The 20,043-nt window shown below is 43.1% G+C and overlaps 1 long non-coding RNA gene across 5 annotated transcripts in view; it reads left to right on the top strand.

Annotated features, from left to right (window-relative positions):
- Positions 1-2,041: 2,041 nt before the first annotated feature.
- Positions 2,042-20,043, top strand: part of LOC119256758 (uncharacterized) — a 42,727-nt gene continuing 24,725 nt past the window's right edge. For 4 of the 5 annotated variants that reach the window (XR_005127879.2, XR_008553771.1, XR_008553770.1 and 1 more), the window contains exon 1: positions 2,042-2,295. This is a non-coding gene — a long non-coding RNA (uncharacterized LOC119256758). Of the gene's footprint in view, positions 2,296-4,947; positions 5,108-20,043 lie in introns of all 5 variants that reach the window. The other variant, XR_008553772.1, reaches the window with a different exon arrangement.

Below are 20,043 nucleotides of genomic sequence, written 5' to 3' on the forward strand. Positions count from 1 at the left end.
GCGTGGTGGCCGGCACCGAGCAGTGGGAAACAGACATCTTGGGACAGCTCCACCATGTCCCTCTCAATGACTCTGCACCGTGTGAAAGAAGATTGTTCACACCTGCCAACTCTGCTAGGTTTCAGACTCTCAAGCCACACACCAATTAGTTTTCCATTCTCTCGAGGAAGGCAGGTGTGAAAAGCTGTCTTTTGGCAGTGACAGGACTGTTGTCCATTACCCCAGAGGAGGGTAGCCTCCATCTTCACTAGTCAGATGGAGAAAAGTTTGAGACATGACAGGATATCATTTCTATAGGGAGAAAAGTTTTTTGGCTATGTCAATTCCTTATTAGGTCCATGTACATGGTCACCCCTCTGCATTTGGTGAAACTCCTCCTTCTCAAAGTCACTTCTGGCTTAACTGATGCAAGTCCACCTGTCCACCCATCCAAGGGTGGAACATGGTCCATGAGGGCTGTAAAATCCAAGAGTGGCCAGGTTGAATGCCTCAAAGAAATTAGTAATTCAACAGAAATTGTTATAGGCCCCAGCCCAAAGACTGGGTTCTTTGTCCTCCAGGGAAAGAATTCACCAGAAAGCACTAGATGTAATCCAGTCAGGCAAGCTTTTATTGGAGTCTCATGTATGAGGAAGCCAGTTTGGGAATGGAGAATTTAGTCTGGCTCCTTCAAGGGATTTAGGAGGAGATATGCCCAGGCCTGTGCAGGTGGGTTACATTCCAGCTGCACATGCAGGCTCTTGGCCTTCTCTCTACAGGAAATTATGGGATAATCATTAGTCAGAATTTAACACTTTTTGTCTAACATAGTGCCTCATGGTCAGTGTGGTGGCCAAATCATTTGAACGGGGCTCTTTTGTCCATGATTTAGTCCACCTGTCCAAACAGGACTTGGGGCAACTAACCCTGCCACCTCATAATTTCTTTTACCTTGACAGTTTCAAATTCAACCCACTTCAGGGACAGGCAGCCGTATCAATCTCAGTTTACCATTCTGATTGGAAATAGCATCTGAATCATTTTCACAAAGTGACAAAGACATTACACACCTATTACATTTACCTGGTGCCTATGTGATGGGTGTGGTTTGTAACATACATCCAACAGGGTGTGAACCTATATCCCTAAATCATACACGGTGTGAAAAACTAACGTTACCTCAATAAGATACAATTTTTAACAACTCAGAACCTAAATTAAGAAAAAATTACTACAGTATTTTTTTAAAAACTGTGCAAGTCACAATGATATCTTCTTGAATATATTGCCTGCCTCTACCTCACAAATCTTAATATTCAATAATGCTACCTGAATGACTAAATAGCAGTCAAGGAACTCTTCACCAAATCATTTTCTTCTCCAAAGATCATCTCATCAAGCTCCTCGGGTAAGGCGAGTCAGTTCTCCCCAGGTTTTTTAGCCAGGACCGTGAATAGATCACATTTTCTCTAATAGTCACCTGAATTATTAAATTCTCCGAGTTGTTGCTTAGTCAAGAGTCATATTCTTTTTTTTTTAAAGATTTATTTATTTATGCACACAAGAGCTGGGGTACAGGCCAGAGGTGTGGGGGGTGAGAGGATTCACCAGAGACAGAGTGGGGAACAGAACAGGCAGATGGACCAAAATACACTGCTGAGAGAAGCAGTGGGCCAGGCAGGAGAGGTCTGCTGCGCCATGTGGGTTGCCCCCTGGCCAGCCAGGGATTGAACTAGTGCTGCAGAGACAGCGGACAGCTTCACAGACTGCGCCTAACCCCTTGTGCCACTAGAGAGGCCCAAGAGTCATATTCTTGAAAGCTCAACCAATGCTACTGCTTTCAAGTCAGCACCCAGGATTCCCATAAGTGATGTGCTGTTATGATTTATAATGCATGTTTATTAGCTCTTCCTCCAGTTTCTGGCACAGAGTACCTAAAACCCTCAGAATTTCCTAAAGGATTCTTTTGTTATGTTAATGAGGTGGCTTTTGAATTGAATCTGAGGTAGGGGCCTGGTTGCCAGGGAAACCAGCCAGGTAATTATTGGGTAGGCACTTCAGTTCTACCCTTAGACCTCTGTGGAAGGGCAGAGGGCCTGGAAATTTCTTTCAGTTATTAGTGGCCCATGATTTAGTCAAGCATACCTTTGCAATGAAGCTTTCAAAATAAAATCCGAAAAGGACAGGTTCATGAAGATGAGATTTGGGAAAGGAAGACAAGAAAGCTCCTTCTCCCTTCTCACATACCTCGGTCTGTGCATCTATTTCATCAGGAGGTTCCTGAGTTATCTTCTGTTACAACAAGCCAGTAAGCTAGTGAGTAAAAGGTTTCAATGTTTCTCTGAGTGCTCTAGCAAATTAACCAACTCCAGTCCAAAGAAGGGTCATGGGAACCTGTACTCCACAGCTGTCAGCCAGAAGTGCAAGTGACAGCCTGGACTTCTTAGTGGCACCTGAAGGGGAAGAGGGAGGCTGTCTCACAGGAATGAGCCCTTCACCCATGAAATTTGATTCCATCCCTGGGTAGATAGAGTCAGAATGGAGCAGAATTGTAGGGCATCCAGCTGGTGTCAGACTTGCTTTTGGTGATGTGAGGAACCCTCCCCCACCCACACACATACTCATACAGCTTTTGGATTTGGGTGCAAAATCAGAAATGTGCCTTGAGATGAAGAGAACATGACACCTAAAGTTTGTGAGCTTCTCTGCGTGGGGCTATGAGTAGTACTGTATGGAGAGAAGGTGGTGGGCATGTTACAGGGCAGGGAGAGGGGCAGCCCAGACCCCGCAAACCTGCCTATTCTAAATGGGTTCTGCCATCCGCCGCATCAACACAAAACATATGAGACTTTAATGGGAAGGAACTTTAATACAATTAGGAAACAAGACAGGAAAGGCAAAGAATCTAGTTTCTAAATCAAGCAAAGTTACCCGTGCCCTCGGGGGTAAAACTCCATCCAGATGGGATTGGCCCAGAGCAAGGCCCCAAAGCCTGCCACAAGTCTAAAGCACCTTCCAGTGAGGACCCACAGGAAAGGGTCAGAAACAACCAGACAAGCCCAGAAGGAAAAGAGCAAAATCAAAATCAAGATAAAAGTTGCCATGGTCACCTCCCCACGGGTCTCACCCACATCTGTGTCACCCCGTCCACGACCAAAAGACAAGCGCAGTTTCTTCACGTGTCTCTAGGTTCCATGCGCCTCCTCCAGGTCTCCTTCTGGCTCCATCCTGCTTCCTCCTTCTCTGTCTTCTCTGCAGCTTCTTCTCTCTCTGCTCAGCTCCACCCTTCTTTTGGGTGGGGCAGGAAACCTGGAACCTTTCCTGGGGACCACCCTGTTACAGGGAGATATGGTGGGGAAAGAAAACATGGGTGGGGGTCCTGCTATTCACAGACACTGCAGCTCCAGTTCGATCCCCGGGCAGGGAACTACCCACATGGCACAGCAGACCTCTCCTGACTCACCCGCTGTCCCCCTCAATGGTGGATTTCAGTCAATCTGCCTGTTCTGCTCCCTACTCTGACTCTAGTAAATCCTCTCACCTCCCACACCTCTGGCCTGTACCTCAGTTCTTGTATGCATAAATAATCTTTAAAAAAAAAAATGGGTGGGCAAATGGTAATCTGCGATGACAGGCAATCTTTCCTCCACTATGTACTTAAAATAAAATAAAAATAAAACCTAAAATGTCCAAGACGCACATAGTATGAGCCCACTGATTCCAAACTTGGCCTCCATAGCTCTGGCTACCCAGTTCTCTCTCTGTTTACTCTGGATTACTTGCCTAGAACCTAAGAAGAAATTCCCAGGCATGCCGTCACCTTGCCAATGAAATCTGCAGCCATTTCACATTGGCCTGCTGTTGTAATATGTCTGGCAGAATTTGGGACCTGCGTTTTCAGTCTTTCCTCTGGCTATGGCCCCTGGAAAATACCCTCTTTGCTCAATTTGCTGTGTTTCTACTCTGCGGCTGGTCTGGTCCTCTGGAGCATGCTGGAACGCTGATTCTCAAATGAGAAACGCTTTTCCAACTTAGGCCAATCTCCCTTTCATTCAGCCATAGATCTCTGCAGTCCTGGAGACTAGGTTTGTGTTCCCACCTTCTGGTTGGTGCAACTTCCTAAGATTTGTGTTTTCTCTAATTGGTAACAGCTGGCTTCACTGCTTGGGGATGCTCAACTCCTCTCTCTATGATTTTGGACATGCCGAAATGCCCATTTCATGTGGAAAAAGACAATGGACTCCACCATCTCAATTCCTCCCTCTCTCTTTTATCCTTTGAATGTACTCCAGCGTTTGCTCCAGGGTTCACTTTGACCCTCCTGCTCACTGTAGGTATCCAATCTGAGAAATGCAACCTATCCACAGCTCATTTGCAGAGTGTAGGCGATTTACACACCCCAGACACATTAATGCTGTCCTTTAGCAGTCCCTTTCTCTCTTTTTCCTCCTAACTGCAGGATGCTAACTCTTGCCACCCACAATTTTGGCACCAAAAAACAGACATCAAACACCCTCCCCAAGCATTCAGGAATGATCCCGTACCTAAAGACAGGAGAGTTGCTTTCTCACAATCCTTTGGGAAGGAAGATAGAAGATTTATGGACTTTTGCAGGAATCCTTCCTGACTCTTAGTGACTGGCTAGATAGAAGCAGGGAAGATTTATTTTCTCACTGGCCCTCCTATGTGCAAGCTCAGTCATCTGCAACCCAGCTAATTAAAAAGGTCAGTGCTGCTTTTGAGCAAAGCAGAGAAAGAGACCTGAACCAAGTAAATGTACATATTACTGATGACTATGCTGCCCTGAAGCAGTGGGAGGACTAAGAATAATGCTCATGCCTAGTGGAGAAATTTAGTGAGGAATTTTTTAAGGCAAAGGAGTGGATGCTATTGCTAGAGAGGTCAGACAGCAGGCTCCAGGCAAAATTAATAACAGCGTGGTTGTACCATGTTTCATTGTTCCTGTAGAAGGGGATGCCTGCATTATGAATAAAGGAAAATTATAAGAAGGAAGAACCTGAAGTATGAAATATTCCCAGCTCAATAATAAACCATGACTGAGCTGCAGAAGCAATGGAAATCCCCCTTCCTCCATCCTGTAGTCCAGAATAGAGCACATGAATATTTGGTATGTTCCAGACTCTGTAGAAAGGTACTTTTCTATATCATAGAAGTAATATGCTATTATTCTCTTTTTATAGTTAAGAAAGCAGAGATTCAAAGCAGTTAAATAATATGTCCAAGTTTATACAGCCAGCAGGTGGAAAAACTAAAACCAATGACGGTCTGAATCCATAGCTCACCCTCTATGTACCAAATGCAGTGGGTAAAGTGTCTTCAATATCGGATCAAATATTAGATACATAGTTGCTGCTTTAATTTTATCCCTTTATCAACATTAAATAATGGTATAATTAATATACATTTGATTATAATAAAGGAGTAGGACAGTGCCTAGCCCATGTTTGTTAAATAATACAATACAAATAACTTGAACTTAGGATAGGTAACTACACAGACACAAATCCATGTGTCCTACTATGTTATCTGTACAGCTCTAGGAAATTTTATTCTATTAGATTATATTCCAATGCAAGAACTACAAGTACTCTCAGTGCATTTATCTGAGGCAATTTGATGAAAACATGAAATTTCTCCAGAACACATCAGAATTGTAAACAACAGTAAATTATGCCACCCGTGGAGTTTGGAATACTTTATGAAGCCTTTTGTCACTGACGTGACTATTTTTTTATCTGTAATAGGAAGCTCTGCCAAAAATAGCCCAGTCCATTTGAGCAACAGGCTCAAAGTTTTATCTTCTTTCCTAAGTGGTGGGCTTGACATATCCTCAGGGAAGAGTGCCTACACTAGGTATGAATAAGAACCTTCTAGTATTTTGTGAAATGCAGGTTCTTCAACCTCATCTCCTAGATCTTTTGCTCCAGTCACCTTGGAATAAGGTCCAGAGAGCCTCGTGTTAAAATAAACCAATCTCTGATACAGATGATCAAATGACTATTTGATTGAGAATCACTTTCCCAGAAGATTCTTCAGTCTTGTTTTGAATGAGTCCTTCAGATTCATGCTCATAATTACAGTAAAGCTGTCACAAGACTTTCCCAAGGGTCCAAATTGTTTGAGAGATTCCCAGTTTCTCAAATTACTGGAGCATTCCTTAAACTAAATCAACTCTACATATAATAAATACCAAGAACTTACGGTATGAGACTGACCTTTACAAGCAGGGTTGTTGAAGTTCCATACAGATAAGATTTGCTTTCTTTTATCTGCTCTGGTTTGTTCTCAAAGTAAAGCTGTGAACTAGAAAATCTGACTTTCTATCTTACTTCCTATGCCTTCAACTTTCAATATTCAACTTCTACTTTCAATATTCAAATGTCCTTACCTACTTGGGATCACCAGCTGGAGCACCCAACCAACAAGATCTGCCCACCCTCCCCCCACTGTCCCCTGCTATGGAGTTCATTTCCTGCATTGAAATGTACTTCATCTATTTCCCATTTGGTTAGTATTCAAGCATCAACACAATGATAAGACTTAGGATGATTCGCTAAAACGAACTAAGAGATGAATGTTTTATTTGGGAGCCAACTAAATTTCAGAGAGACAGATTTGTGTCTTGGGTCCTCCATTTTGCAAAATAAAGTTAACGAATAAAAATAGAATGATGGCATCAGATAAGGTGGAAAAACAAAGCTATCCCTCCACTTTTTTGTTACAATAAATGCATAATTAATTCATCAATAACCCATGACTTTACTGACAATTCAACAAGATCATAGAAAGACTCAGCCAAATAATAGGACTTGGAATTCAGGATGACAAGTCTGACTCTTACTTTTTAAAGGAAATTTTTCAAGATTATTAGAATAAAAAATATAATCATAATCAAAGATCACGTACAAAAAAATCTGTTGCTAAACATGAGATCCCGTGGCAGTGTACAAAATCACAGTTCTGTCCTGAGATCAACAATTGTCACATTGGTACAAACACAATAGCTAAACAAGCTTCTCAGGGAAAAACAGAGAATTCTCCCATACAACTTTAAGAAGAAAGAAGCATCTTATATTTGAGAAGATCTTTGATGATCTCACAGTATCTGGCATAATTAACACTTAAATGTATCCTGAAAACGTACCAGTTTAGAATAGCATGAAAGATTGGAAGGAAAGATCCCATAATTTGCTGATACATTTTCATCATCATTAGAATTATTCAAACTTTGGCTCTGTCCTTGGATTCAGACATATCTAGAAGTCTTTGGCCTCTGAGTAATAAACCACTTAACCATAGCATTCAAATTTCATGGTTATAATTAACACTTAAGCCTTGGTAGATGCTAATGGGTTACTTTTTTTAGGGCATGTTATTTTAACAGGTTTTTTTATATGCAGGTCTTACAAATTCCAAGGATGACTCTAATGGCAGGAACTGCAAGCTCTATAATGAGATAGGAGGAAAGATAACAAGGAGGGAGATTAAGTGGTTTTGTAATCTCTAAAATAAATAATTCTATATTGTCACCTACTGCCCCAATGTATGAAATAAATCCTTATTTTAATACAGGGCTGACCACATGGTTCAATTTCAGCAACAATTATCTTAATCATCCTCCAAAGTGAGCAGCAGAAACATGGTTGATATTGAAAAAGAGATACATCAGAAGATAAAGCATAATTTCACCTCATATGGGCAGAATTTTTAATATCATCAATACTTTTACAGCAATTTATCTCCTGTCACTTTGAACATCTCTCCATCGGGCTGAGATGCAAGTTTCTGCAGACATTTTGGTTGGCTCTCAAAAATAGGGAAAGAAACACAGGAAATTGTTGGACCTCAACTTCAGCATGAGACGTTGTCTTGATTGTCTACAGATATTCCTCTTTGCAAAATTTCTAGTTTTGCCACATCACTTTTGTGTGTGTGTGTGTGGGACCCTAACCGGCTGCTGGGGAATGAACAGGTGTTGCAGAAGCTGCAGGCAACCTCACAGCCCAGCACTATACCACCAGGGGAGGCCCTTGCCACATCACTTTTAAGAAAGACCTACATTTGGGCCTCCCTGGTGGCCCAGGGGTTAAGTCTCAGCGCTATCACCTCTACAACCTGAGTTCGATCCCCAGCCGGCCAGGGAGCTGACCCACACATGGTGCAGGAGACGTCTCCTATCTCGCCCGCTGCTCCCCTCAGCAGTGTATTTCAGTAAATCCACCTGTTCTGCTCCCTACTCTGTCTCTAGTGAATCCTCTCACCTCCTATGCTTCTTGTCTACATCCCAGTTCTTACACACAAACAAGGCTACAGAGAAAAAGAGACCATGAGTAAAAGCACTTGATAAATTCTCAAGCACTACACAATTCTGAAGTATTGTGGTACAAAATCAGAAGCTTTTCTCGTTCAGTAAGTGACCCTATCTAAATACAGGGAAATGTTAAAATTCACTGACAACTAAAACTCTAACACTCTTGGAGATCTATTACAGCTTGATTGTTTGAGCTTACAATAAATATAATCAGCAGAATTATAAAACACATTTTAGAGACTTGTGAGAAATTCTAGTGCAATTGTAGAGGCGCGTGCTGGATGCTTATCTACAGGCAGATACATGAATGGTTATTCCCCAGCTCACCCCTCCCTCCTGATGTAACAAACCACATGGACCTTAGCTGCTCTGATCCTTATTTCACAGGTAACATCTTAGTCCAAGGTCATTTTTGTTGGGAAAGCGAAACAGCTGACCCCTTTCCTGACTCTGTAGCTTCTCCTGTATTCATTCTCACAGCACTACATGTTTTCTTTCTTAGCACTTTGCATAGTTAATGACAACATTGATATGTATGATTCTTTCGTGGCTGCCTCTTCCCCAACACTTTAGGTTAGGATGTATGACTGATGATCAAAAAACAAGAAAAATCTGGGCCTCCCTGGTGGCACTAGGGGTTATATCTCAGTACTATGGAGCTATCACCAGCCACTGCAGCACAAGTTTGATCCCCAGCCAGGGAGCTGACTCTCACGGCACAGCAGACCTCTCCTATCTCGCCTGCTGCTCCCCTCAGCAGTGTGTTTCAGTAGATCTGCCTGTTCTGTTCCCCACTCTGTCTCTGGTGAATCCTCTCACCCCCCACACCTCTGGCCTACACCAGCTCTTGTATGCATAAATAAATATTAAAAAAGGAAAAATCTATAATAAACAATCTAACCTGAAAGAAACTAGAAATAATAAATGAACTAAAAGAATAAATGAAATCAAGTCAGTAAATGGAAGGAAATGATACAAATTAGAGTGGAAATAAATGAAATCAAAATCAAACATACAATATAGAAGATCAAAGAAAGCAAGACCTGGTTCTTTGAAAAGATAAACAAAATTGACAAATATTTAGCTAGGCTCGCTAAGGAAAAAGGGAGAAAATTCTAATAAAATCATAAATGAAAGCAGATGTTACATGAACTCAGGAACTACGTAATATTTGGTGTTATAAGGAAGAATAAGGACTTGAACTCAAATTCTCTGACACCACATGTTCTTTTTTTTACTAAAGAAATTGTTCTATTTATTACCTGTGGATCCTAGTAGAATTCAGGTTCCCGGGCCTCATTCCAACCTTATGAAATCAGAAACTCTCAGGGATAAAGGAGTCTACATCTTTAGGTTGCATCCAGCTTGTGGACCAGGCATAGAAGCCACTGCATTATACCCACAGTTGCATCAACACCACCAAACAATGTGCTTATAAGTCAAGGATCCAGAATCCTGGTATTCTTACCTCTGACTCTCAGCTCAATGTGGGAAGTGAAAATCCTCCAATCTTGGGCTTCCCTGGTGGCGCAAGGGGATAGACACAACCTATGAAGCTATCTGCAGCACTGCAGCACACGAGTTCAATCCCCAGCTGGCCAGGGAGCTACCCACATGACACAGCAGACCTCTCCTGACTCACCCGCTGCTCCCCTCAGCAGTGTATTTCAGTCAGTCTGCCTGTTCTGTTACCCACTCTGTCTCTGGTGAATCCTCTCATCCCCCACACACACATCTCTGGCCTGTACCCCAGTTCTTGTATGCATAAATAAATCTTAAAAGAAAAAAAAGTCCTCCAATCTTTCCACATATCGCGTCAAGGAAATAGGTGAATATCAAAAGCAGCTTCCTGTCTTGTACTGTGTAATCCTAACCATTAATTATAAATCACATGCATTTAGAAAAACGAAACTTTAAAGCCTATTGCTAAGGGAAAAAGGCCAATCTGAAAAGGTTACATATTATATGGTTTCAACTAAATGACATTTTGGAAAAGGCATAGGGTAGAGACAGCACAATGACCTGAGGCTGCCAGGGGGTGGGACTGTGAGGAAGAGAGACGACTAGGTGGAGCACAGGGGATTTTTAGGGTGGCAAATTGTTTTGTTTGAAACTGTATAATGGTGGATTCATGAATGTGTCAAAACCCAGAGAACTATGCAACACAAAGAGAGAACGCTAATGTAAACTACAGACTATAGTTAATAATAACCTATCCATACTGGTTCATTCATTGTAACAAAGGAACCACATCAATGCGAGAGATTAATAATAGGGGAACTGGGAGGGTTGGCTTAGGGTGGGTGCATGGAACTCTGTGTACTATCTGCTCAGTTATTCTGTTAGTTTAAAACTGTATTCTTTAAAAGTCTAAAAAAATGAAAACATACCAAACTCTGATTATGGGAGTGAGCACAATAGCAGTGTTTACATTCACATCTACTAAGGTTCTGTATGTGGGGAGCACCGTGCTGTGAATTTTCAAACAACACCCAGCTTAACCCCATCAACACAGCTTGAAGATCAAAGGAATCGAGAGCAAGTGCAGTTAAACCTTTATCCAAAGGGACACAGTGAGCCAATGTCACCGGGTGCTAAACCCAGGTCCATGCTGCCTCAATGCCCACAGGTTTGCCCACCGTGGCACCTGTTTCAATTTCCTTACTGTAGTTCCTTTGGCCTACACGTGAAACAAGTAGGTTGCTCAATAACCCTAAGCCAAATAACCTATAATGCTCAATAACCCTAAGCCAAAATGATTAGACTATTTTAATGCAGGAGCAGAATAAAATATTGTCACAATCCATTCCTACTGGTAAATCAAGGACAGAGAGAGAGAGAGACAGAGACAGAGAGCAAGAGACAAAGAGATAGAGAAATGAGGAAGGAATAAAACAAAGACTGCCCCCCAGGAGCATGGGATGGTAGAAAAGTCTAATGAGCATGATGCTCTAGGGACAGAGAAGAAATATCCCACACACACCCCTGAGTTCTTCTCAGTTAGTAGGAGAAAATAATTTAATTACATCTATACAGAAAATCTACTGGATGTGTATCCTGTGGTCAATGGGTCAAAATAAGGGTATATACCCTGAGTTAAGGAGTGGGATGTGGGCCAGGGCTTTGAGGAGGGAGGCAGGGCACTCACATGAAGATAAGGGGACTCAGCACAAAGACCAGATGCTGTGTAATCAGATGTTTGCTCTGCCTTATAGATAGGTTTCTCTGACAGAAAGTTTGTCCCTGGTAAAATTCCTAATTTTGATTTATAAGTCCAACTGACCTTCTTCTAGTTTTTAAAGGGGGTGGTAAAAGTTTCTCCTGAGCTAGCAAGTCGGCTACCTATCTCAGCTGGAAACAATTAACAAGCCAAAGTGATATATCTTAGGGAGGCCTGTCAGAATCAGTACAATTTCATTTTTCAAATAAACCAGTAACACTGAAATATAGACTTAAATGATCATGTTTTGGGCCTCCCCGGTGGCGCAGCGGTTGAGCGCTGGGTTGCGAAGCTGCCCGCGGCCTCTGCGGCGCCAGTTCGATCCCCGGCTGTTCCCCAGCCACCGGGGGAGGGTACCATATTGCGCGCAGACCTCTCCTGCCGCCCGCTGCTCCTCAGCAGTGTACTTCGGTCCTTCTGCCTGTTCTGCTCCCCGCTCTGGCTCTGGTGAATCCTCTCACCCTCCCGCGCTTCTGACTGTACCCAGTACTTGTTTAAATAAATAAATAAATCTTTAAAAAAAAAAAAAAAAAAGATCACGTTTTGCTTTAAAACCAAGCTAATTTTTAACCAAAACAAGAAAAATCAGGAGAAAAGAGAAACTAGTAATCACAGATTAAAAGATAAAAGTGTCATGTAAACCTTATATAGTGTAAGTTACTTATGGATCTTTACTCAAACAAACCAACTTAGAGAAATTAGTAAATTCTGAACACGGATTAGATCTTACATGATGCTAACAAATTATTAAGTTTTAGGTATAACAATTTTATTAAAATTAAGGTTTTTAAAAAATACTGTTTTAAAAAAATTTCAAAACTATTAAAATTAAACCTAATAGACATTAAGTATTATAGGTGGGATTTACTTCAAACCAATTTGAGGAGGTGTTTTGCAACCATCCCAGGCCAGGTAGATTCACCATCGGTTCTAGAGATTTCAGAGAATTTTGGAGCCTTGGCATCATTTTCACAAGTTTTAATGTGAAAATGTTTTAAGCAGGGGAAACAAGCCAGCAGGGAGACAGTAACTGAGCTCCTTTACCCAGGGTGATGTCAACACCCTTTAATCTCCTCCCTGCTAGGCTCAGGTGTGCACACTTGCAACATGCACACACACCCATTCTCAGGTGTCCAGTAAGACACGTGTGCCCCACACCCACACACCCTCTATATTAACAAGATCAAGGTGATAGCCACAGAGGACAATGGTGTAAATGTCTGATCATCTTCATCTACCCCACAGAGGGGTAGAGAGCAGACATGGGTCAAGTAAAACCGAGTATGAGCTGGTGAGTTTGTAATCGTTGGAGTAGAGCAAGAGGCTCCTGGGGTTCATTCTCTGTGTTACAGCGCAATCCCAAGGTGAAATGGGTTGGCCTGACTGTGGGTCCTTATCCACATGCTTAAAAGGGACTTATAATGAGAATCACCTGCAGGCACACACAAAAAGGGTAATAAAGGGTTTATTTACAAAAAAGGGGAGAAATGAATAACTCACCAAGAAAGAGATAAATTGGTGAGTGTGTCCTACCAGTTCTTCTGAGCTGGAACCCCAATATCACGCTGAAAGCCAGCAAAAAACCAAGCACCCCCAAGGCCCACATGTCTGATTATATAACAAGCCTGGCTGCTTAACTCCACCCTAGGTTCCCAGCAATCTGCCCTTCAGTGGTGATGACATTATGGGATTTGTAGTCCTTGGTATCTTGGATCTCATTGGTCTGGGGTGGGGTGGGGTTCATAAAACCTATCTGTGGAGTTTAAGTTTCTTATTCAGCATTAGTTCTAGCTCTCATTGAACCTTCTGTCTTAATTTTTTCCCATAAATATGGATTGAACATTAAGTTTAAAAAGAGCAATAACTGAAATTACAGCACAAGTACCATTCACAAACATTTTCATTCTAATTGTTTTAGTAAAACAGGCCCTGTAGTTTCTGTTAACCTTTCCAAGAAATAGCCCCATCAATCCTTCCTGCTTCGTGGTCCCACTATCCCACCTCTCATTATTCATTTCGCTCTGGGACCTGTAGCCAGAAAAGGGCATCGGGACAGAAGCTAGGAGTCCGGGGGGCACTGTTAGCTGTTGGTATTTTCCCCTCAAATGGAGGCTGGAATGAACACTCAGAGCTTCCAGCAGCTGCTAGGAATACAGCAAGCCAATTCCTTCTCCTCCGAGTTATCACCCACAACCACGGATGCCAGCTAACCTAAAAATTCAGAGGGCAATGAAAAAGCAAAGTATGTTAATCTAGATCAAAGAAATGCAATTCAGTGTTCACAGATTCAGGTAGAAAACCAAAAATATGCCCCAAGGAAGGACAAATTGGGGGTGGGGGGTTTATAGAAGGAAAAGAGGAAGGTGGGATGAGGGGTTAAAGAAAAGAGTTGATCAGTGTTAACCATGCTCCCACTGCTCTGGGCTTTGCATAATTGGTTACTGATTCTCCAGATAGGGTAGAAAGGAAACAGATTCTATCCTCTAGCTAAAAGTTCTTAATCATCCCTTCTCAAACAACTGTTTGCTTGATGGTTTCTTAAACAATTGCTTTTGACTCAATTCAGAGGCTTTTAGCTCAAAGGCCTTTGGCTCAATTTAAAAGAAACAGGTGATACAATTCCTTTGTAATGGCTCCCGGGCTCCATTTTATTAATTTATTTTTTTAAGATTTATTTATTTATGGATACAAGAGCTGGGGTACAGGCCAGAGGTGTGGGGAGTGAGAGGATTCTCCAGAGACAGAGTGGGGAACAGAACAGGCAGATTAACCGAAGTACACTGCTGAGGGGAGCAGTGGGCGAGTCAGGAGAGGTCTGCTGCACCATGTGGGCTGCTCCCTGGCTGGCCAGGAATCAAACTCGTGCTGCAGTGGCTGCGGTTAGCTTCATAGACTATGTCTTAACCTTTACACCACTAGAGAGGCCCGAGGGCTCCATTTTAAAATGGCTTTACAGCTGTCAACTCTTCAAATACACACATCCTTGGACTTAGGTGATTCTGGGTTCTGAGGAGGGTCTGCATCGCCCCCCAGCCCGACTCCAAGTTTGGATTTTGAAAGGTCAGCACGGTAAAGAAAAGGAGAGCCAGGCTAAATTTCTCAAAAGGAGGGAAAGTTTATGCGCCCCGGGGGTTTATGCGCACCCAAGCGGGGGTCAGTGAAGCCTCATTGTCAGGGGGAAGCAGGGTTTTATAGGGTAAGGAGAGGTCAGGTGGGAAGTTGGATTCCTATGGCAGGAAAAGTTTGTAGGGCACGAAAAGGTGTGGGGCAGGTAGAGGTTCTTTGTCTGAGAAGAGACATGTAGGGGGAGGGGGGAGGCTCATTGTCTGAGTCCTCCAGGCAGGTATCCGCATTTCTGCCCCCCAGGTGGGCTTCCTGGTAGGCTTTTGCATTCCGGCCTCCTGCATGGACCTTTCAGATTTGTTCTTCATCTTCCATACTCAAGAAAGACAAATCCAAGGAGACTGAGTGATCAATAGATGTTCAAAAGAAAACATTGGTCAGGCCTCCCTGGTGGCGCAAGGGGTTAAGCACTGCACGATGAAGCAATCCACAGCCTCTGCAGCATGAGTTCAATCCCTGGCTGGCCAGGGAGAAACCCACATGGCGAGGTAAACCTCTCCTGTCTCACCCGCTGCTCCCCTCAGCAGTGTGTTTCAGTCAGTCTGCCTGTTCTGTTCCCTGCTGCCTGTTCTGTTCCCTGCTCTGTCTCTGGTGGATCCTCTCAACCCCCGCATCTCTGGCCTGTACCCCAGCTCTGTATGCATAAATAAATCTTTAAAAAAAAAAAAAAGAAGAAGAAGCATTTAAAAGAAAACGTTGGTCTACCTCCTTCTAAAACAGATGGAAAAGTTCTTGACTAACCATAAGAAACCATGGCCTGGGGCTGGTGCCAAACAAGAGGAAAGAACTGTAAATTCCATTTACCCCGCAACAAAAGCTTAAGTCAAAGACACAAAGCACCTTCCTGAAACCCAGCTTTTGAAGCAGGTACATCCCGCTGGCACAGAGATTTCTTTGAGACAGGAATTCCCAGACCTGCCCAGACTTGGGGCGATCCCAGCAGCTCAGACCCCACATGATGGGGCCTCCTTGGATTAAAAAATTCAGTTTTGTGTTATAGATAGCACTAGGAATAACAACACGTTGTTTCCAGAGGTGCTAAGAGGTGAAAGTGCTTATCTGTAATCCTCTGTCCTCCAAGGAATCCCTTACAGGGAGACAGAAAAATTCCATAGATAACTTAAATGAAGGGTTCAACTTCGGTTGATTTATTCAGCCAGCTGTTAAGGCAACCCTTTTAAACTCTTGTCATTTACTTGCGCAGTTTTGGCTTTTGGTATTCAAAACATTCCAAATGCCTGCATTCATATGCCTTTCCACAAGTATTTAAAGGTGTCTGGGGAATTTCACTAAGCCAAGTGATTTAAAACTCTAAAGGTCAAGAAGTATATCACTTAAACAATGACCCTGCATGGTAGGAAAGTGAAATATTGATTATGCAAATTGACAAGTGCTTATTTGATCAGATGCTGTTGCTGAATATTAAACTGAATTCCAGGAGAAGCATGTTCTAGTCTTAGCCTGTCCACTCAAAATTTAACATTAGGTAAACTATTGAATTCCTATTAGTCTCTGCGTAATAAGGGATTCTGATTAGATGAGGGCTGATGATCATTCACAATCTCAGATTCAGTGAAATGTTTTATGATGGATTGTGGTGCCAGCAAGGCACAGGGCAGGCCGCTGGACCTGTTTCAGGGCAGGGAGAGGGGCAGCCCAGAACCCGCAAACCTGCCTGCTCTAAATAGGTTCTGCCATCCGCCGCATCAAGACAAAACATATGACACTTTAATGGGAAGGAACTTTAATACAATTAGGAAACAATACAGGAAAGGCAAAGAAACTAGTTTCTAAATGAAGCACCCAAAGTTACCCGTCCCCTCGTGGGTAAAACTCGATCCAAATGGGATCGGCCCAGAGCAAGGCCCCAAAGACTGGCACAAGTCTAAAGCATCTTCCAGTGGAGACCCACAGAAAAGGGCCAGAAACAACCAGACAAGCCTGGAAGGAAAAGAGCAAAATCAAAATCAAGATAAAAACTGCCAATGTCACCTCCCCACGGGTCTTTCACCCACATCTGTTTCAACCACAACCAAAGGGCCAGTGTAGTTTCTTCACATGTCTCTCTGCTCCATGCGCCTCCTCCAGTCTCCTTCTGGCTCCATCCTGCTTCCCTCCTTCCTCCGTCCCCTCTCCAGCTTCTTCTCTCCCTGCTCAGCTCCACCCTCCTTAGGGTGGGGCAGGAAACCTGGAACCTCCCCCTTTCCTGGGGACCACCCTGTTACAGGAGGAAAAGAGCAAAATCAAATCCAAGATAAAAGCTGCCATTGTTAACCTCCCCACAGGTTCTCTCACCCACATCTGTTTCAGCCAGTCCAGGACCAAGAAACAAGCACAGTTTCTTCACACATCTCTCTGCTCTTTGTGCCTTCCTTAGGTCACCTTCCGCTCTCCATCTTGCTTCCTTCCTACCTCAGTCTCCTCTGCAGCTTCTTCTCCTCCCTACTCGGCAACATCCTCCTTTGGGTGGAGCAGGGAACCTGGGGCCTCCCCTTTTCCTGGAGACCACCCTGTTACAGATCCAGGCAGATGGGTGAAGGGGAATCCTAAAGCCCTCAGTGGCTTTTTCAGGCTTTTAATATTTCTATTCCACTTGTAGTGCAGTAACCAGATGCAGGGCAGGGAGGAAGGCCTGTGGGCCAGGATGCTAGCAGGCTTCCCAGCTCCTGGCAAATATTAACCCTTTGGGTTCTCTCTGTACATTCTCTTGAGGTCTCTCTGCTGCTCTCTGCCACACCATCCTCTGTAACGCCACCCTTATATGCGCAGCCTCTAGGCTCAGGTGTGTGCACGTACACATGCCCACACCACATTCCAGGTGTCCACCATCAGGTACGCATGCCTGAGCCCACGATTCCAAGCACTGCCTGCATTCAAGGCCGCAGGTGACAGGCACAGAGGCCAATGGTGCAAAAGCCTGAGCATCTTTATTTACCGTAACTACACCAGTGTTAAAAAACAGTATTCACCCAAATAAATGCAGATTTGACTTTCATTAAATGGACTGTGAATCAGGCCACATCCCATCTAAGTCATTAGTAACATGCTGCGAGGAATTGTTCAAAATGGAAGATTTTTCCAGTCAGACAGAGGCTGAAACAGGTTATTGGCAAAGGAAAACAGATTCCAGGGAAAACTAACTTCCTTTTGTAGAAGGCAGGAGTTTTCTAATCAAGATTACCTCACTAGCACTGACCAGGAAGTTTCACATGAAACTTAAAATTCCACTTTTAGAAAAGTTTGCAACTGTAATTAGGTTAGCTATTAAGTTGAGTTGGAACTTGTCACTAGTGATTCCATTTTGGGTCTGTTAATTCTTTTTTTAACACCCTAATAACCCTTCAATTTATACCTATTTTATTGTCTCTGAGATGTAACACTTTGAAATATGATAATAATTCTCCAAAAGGCTGCTTCAAACCAAACCTACAATATGCTAGTCCGTGAGCTGAGACTTTGATCTGAAAAATGACCATTCGCACAGGACACCACCTTTCAAGTGATTGGTCCATCTGGGAAACTAAATCAGAGATGGGATGTTGCTTAAAGCGCTTAAGAGTGGAATATGGGGCCTCCCTGGTGGTGCAGCGGTTGAGTGCTGGGTTGCGAAGCTGCCCGCAGCCTCTGCAGCACTGGTTCGATCCCCAGCTGCCGGGCGAGGGTCCCACATGGCGCGCAGACCTCTCCTGCCGCCCGCTGCTCCCCTCAGCAGTGTACTTCGTCAGTCTGCCTGCTCTGCTGGGACTCCCCTCTGGCTCTGGTGAATTCTGTCACCCTCCTGTGCTTCTGACTGTACCCAGTGCTTGTAGAAATAAATAAATAAATCTTAAAAAAAAAAAAAAAAAAAAAAGAGTGGAATATGACACTGTGTTTCTGAAAACCTTCTTTCTTCAAACTGAAAGTTTATTAGACTTCAGCCATAACAGAAATATGTCAATATATGAGAAGTCCCCAGGAGAAGGGGAAATTCCAGGTTCCCCGCTCCACCCAACGGAGGGTAGAGCTGAGGAGAGAGAAGAAGGTGGAGAGGCAACTGAGGAAAGAAGGAAGCAGGATGGAGAGCCAGAAGGAGACTCGGAGCAGAGAGACATGTGAAGAAGCTGTAGCTGCTTCTTGGCCTTGGACTGGTTGAAACAAACATGGGTGAGAGACCCATGGGGAGGTTGGTTTATCTTGGTTTTGATTTTGCTCTTTGCCTCCCAAACTTGTCTGGCTTTTTCTGATCCTTTACTATGGGTCCCTGCCAGAAGGTCATATTGTCCTGGAAATGAAACTTGCTTTCAAAGCAAGGTACACATTTTGGACTCAACATCTTGAAGCATATTTGAACTGACAATAACTACTTAAACATTAAGTATTTATTAAATCTGAAAAGCAAATTTACTTTTGCAAACCCCAAATTTTCTCAACTGCTCTTCGTGTAATTTTATTATTAGTTTTATTTCACTTGGATATTTTTATTATTACTATATTTTTAATTAATTAACTAACTTATTTTTAATTGAGGTAATATATCTGGATACCATCATTAGGCATTACTACCACTGTGCACCTACCACCAAATCACCCATATTCCACCACCATAGTCTATTCTGCTCCTTGTCCTCTTTGTTCTTACCTCTCCCCCTCCCTCCAAGCCTGTGGTGCTTCAGTTCTGTAGTCAGCTATCCAAGGTTAGTTTTTAAGTTTGTCTTTATCTGACTCTTAGTTTAGTTACTTTTTTTAAAAAGATTTATTTATTTATGCATACAAGAGCTGGGGTACAGGCCAGAGGTGTGGGGGGGTGATAGGATTCACCAGAGACAAAATGGGGAACAGAACAGGTAGAAGGACCAAAATACACTGCTGAGGGGAGCAGCGGGCGAGTCAGGAGATGTCTGCTGCGCCATGCAGGTAGCTCCCTGGCTGGCCAGGAGATCGAACTCGTGCTGCAAAGGCTGCAGACAGATTCCTAGCTTTTGTCTTAACCCCTTGTGCTACCAGGGAGGCCCCTAGTTTAGTTACTTTATATTCCACATATTAATTACACCACTTATTTTTCTCCTCCTGTCTTATTTCACTTAGTATTTTCCCTTCCAGCTCCATCCATATTGCCCCAAATGGCATGAGATTATCTTTTCTGATCCACTCATCTGTTGTGGGGCATTTAGATTGTTTCCATAATGTAGCTATAGTAGATAATGCTGCAATAATCATGGGAGTGCCAGTTTCCTTTCAAATGAGTGTTTTTGATATTTTTTGGGAGATGCCCAGGAGTGGGCAAAAACCGGGATTATTCAGTGATCGGAAAAGATAAATTCATGCCATTTGTGGCAACATGGATGGACCTGGAAGGGATAATGCTAAGTGAAAAAAGTCAGAAGGAGAAAGATAAAATTGCAGATCAATA

This window comes from Talpa occidentalis, unplaced genomic scaffold, assembly GCF_014898055.3.
Source record: "Talpa occidentalis isolate TD23 unplaced genomic scaffold, MPIMG_talOcc4v2.1 talOcc4.4, whole genome shotgun sequence".
Lineage (NCBI taxonomy): Eukaryota > Metazoa > Chordata > Mammalia > Eulipotyphla > Talpidae > Talpa > Talpa occidentalis.